This window comes from Nestor notabilis, unplaced genomic scaffold (assembly GCF_000696875.1).
Source record: "Nestor notabilis isolate BGI_N333 unplaced genomic scaffold, ASM69687v1 scaffold18174, whole genome shotgun sequence".
Classification (NCBI taxonomy): domain Eukaryota; kingdom Metazoa; phylum Chordata; class Aves; order Psittaciformes; family Psittacidae; genus Nestor; species Nestor notabilis.
In genome coordinates, this window is record NW_009927095.1 from 1 (window position 1) to 2,966 (window position 2,966).

Genomic DNA, 2,966 nt, shown 5'->3' on the forward strand with positions numbered 1-2,966 from the left:
CTGCTGGATGGAGGCTCCAGGGGGCTGGCGGCCGCTGCTGGGCATAGAGCAGCTCCCCAAGTCCCCTTGCAATAATAAACAGAGGTGTTAGAAATGACTCCCGTGTCTGGGGGGGGAGTGGTGGATGGGGCTGAGCTGCTGCATAGCGAGAACCCAGAGCTTTGCAGGGGAGCCCGGCCGGGATAATCCTCTTTAGTGCTGAGCAGGGAATTGCACATGAATCCTGGCTCAGCTGCTGCTCCCGAGGGGCTCTGCGGGGATAAGCAGAGCAGGGGGAAGGTGCATGTCCTGCCAGGCTCCCTCTAAATCCAGGACACCAGCAGGATCCTGCTCCAGGGTTGGGGCTGGTTTTGGAAGCTACCCCCAAAACCGTGGTGCTCTCGGCGCTGTTATATGAATCCCTGCTCTGTTCCCATTGCCTGCAGCTTGTCCCCATCCCACAGGGACAGAGCAGGGCTGGACAACAACAGCTTGTGCTGATAAACGCCTCAACAGCAGCTCTTTTATCAGTGTTTTCCCAAGCAAAGGCGGGTGGGAGCAGCCTCAAGGACAGGCGGTGCCCGGGAGGATCCTCCTGTGCCCCTGGGGAGGGAGTCCCCAGCTGCCACCACGTGTGACAGGGGAGATAAACAGACCCTGGCCCTCAGATTCCCCATCCTTATCTGAGCCCCAGATGGGATCCTGCACCTCAGGCCAGACGGATGGACAGAGAGCTGGGACATACAGACATCATGTATGTGGCTTCCTTTCCATTTTTACTGAGCAGAATGAAAAAGTTCTCCGAGGCAAGTAGAAAATCCAGGAATTATTAGTCAAAGGCACATATTCTAAAAAAAAAAAATTTCTTTACATATATACATCTCCATTATAAATACACATAGAAAACCAAAGGCAAACGACAAGCGGGTTAAAAAGTGCTAACAAAAAGGTGGAGGGGCAGAAGAAACGGGCCTCGTTTCAAAATAGAACCCATCAGTAGGACGACTGCATAATAATTTAGTTAAAAGCTATTGGTACATATTATTAATCCTGACAAAAACACAGGATCGGGGCAGGGAAGGGCTTCCTTGAAGGTGCTCTCTGGCTTCCCAGAGATGAGGGGAAGAGGGAATTGCATATATTGGAAATCAACATCAGAGCCTCCGGGTGGTGGAGGGGCCCGGTGGGAGGATTCCTCCTCGTTATTCCTGAGTTTCAGCCTCTCTGAAATGGGTTTTCCCGGAGCCCTTTTCTCTCCTTGCTGGGAATTCAGCAAGCACCGAGTGGATGAGCCGGGGCGGGACAGAGTTTAAATAGAGGTGGGAATGGGGAGGGACCAGGGAAAGCTGCGGGAAGAGCCGGAGCTCTGAGGCAGCAGCGGGGCTCTTTGGTGTCGCTGTGAGGTAAAGGAGGTCCCAGGAAGGGAACCACGGCCCCGGCTGCTGCAGGGAGGCAGATACTGGCTGGAGAGGGGGCAACGCAAGGACAAGACCCCAAAGCAACCTCCGGAACGAGCCCCCACGCGTGTCACACAGGGCAGGTCCCTGCTTCTAACGTGCCAGGGAGCGCAGCGCCCCATGAACGCTGCAGACACTGACCCGAAGCACTTCCCAGCAGCAAACAGGGCACTGGGGCAGTCTTTGATCCTTGACAGGGGGGTCATGGTGCTCTGCCCAGAGGAGGGGACTTCCCCCTAAGGAATGGCCCAGCCAGGGAAGGTCTCACGTCCTTCCCCTGAAAACACCCTGGTGCCACCTCTAGGAAAAACCTGGATGGCTCAAGGCAGAGCAAAGCAACCGCAGAAGGGAGGCTTCCTGCCTGCAGGCACCTTCCTGCCAGGCTCCTTAGATTCAAGGGAGAAAAGAGAAGGCAGTTTCCCCGGGACCTGCCGAGGTGGGATGCTCTGGACCAGGGATGCTGCAGCCCGCGGGTGCTCCTGGCTGGGGCAGTGCTTTGCAAAGCAGAGCTTTGCTCTTTGGTACTGGAGGTTCAATCTGCAGCATGAGCAGTTGTTCTGCACATTCCAGGTGCTCACCAGGGAGCATTTCCCTCAGGGCTGGATCCAGACCCCCGGGATCCAAGGACAAGCCCTGCAGAGGTGGCGGGTGAAAGGACAACATGCAACAGCAAGAAGGTGACAGAGCAGGGCCAGCCACAGCGCCCTGGCGAGGCCCAATGCAGGACAGGCCGAGGGACATTGTGCTCCAGGGCATGTCCCCAGGGAGGCTGAGCCCTGACAAGGGTGCAGCAGCTCCTGCCCTGTCCCCTGGAGCTCGAGCAGCCCAAGGTGCCCTTCCCAGGAAGGACAGAGCAGCACAAGTCCGTGTTGCTGCTCTCAGCTACTCCTGCTCAGCCCTGCACACAGGGATGCTTGAGCTCAGCAGCTCCTGACTCCCTAGGGACAGCATTCCCTTCCGCAGCCCTGCCTTCAGACCCAGCCCTCCAGAGCAGCTCCAAGAGGGAAGCTGGCAGCAGCCAAGGCAGGTACAGTTTGGTCAGCTGGGGCTCTGGGCAATCACCCTTCAGCAGTGGACCAGCCCCGGGTCGGTCTGGAGCCCAGAGGAGCGGAGCTGAGGGGCAGCAGCCGCAGAGCTCTGGGCTGGAGGGCTGGGGAAGGCAGGACCCAGCTCGGAAACTCAGTAGTCTGCAGGGGGACAGAGGAGGGGACGCCTCTCCTCAGCACTGACCTTTGAGCAGGACTCAAACACAGCAGAGACCATCAGTCCAGAGCAGCTGAAGGAGGCAGCACTGGCTCCCCCCAGCACGTTATACACAAACCTGGACGTGCCCGACCGCGCGTTACAGATAAATAAACTTTGCTTTAAGGAACTATATAGAGTTCTTTTTCTTCCCTCAAAACCAGAAAAGGGTCAAGTCCAAACCAGTAGCAAAGCCGGGGCTCCCCAGCTCTCACCTCTGCACCAAAGGATACAGATCCACAGCGGCCCAGCGTGGCCCAGCATGCCTGCTGGCTTTCATCACTCGGT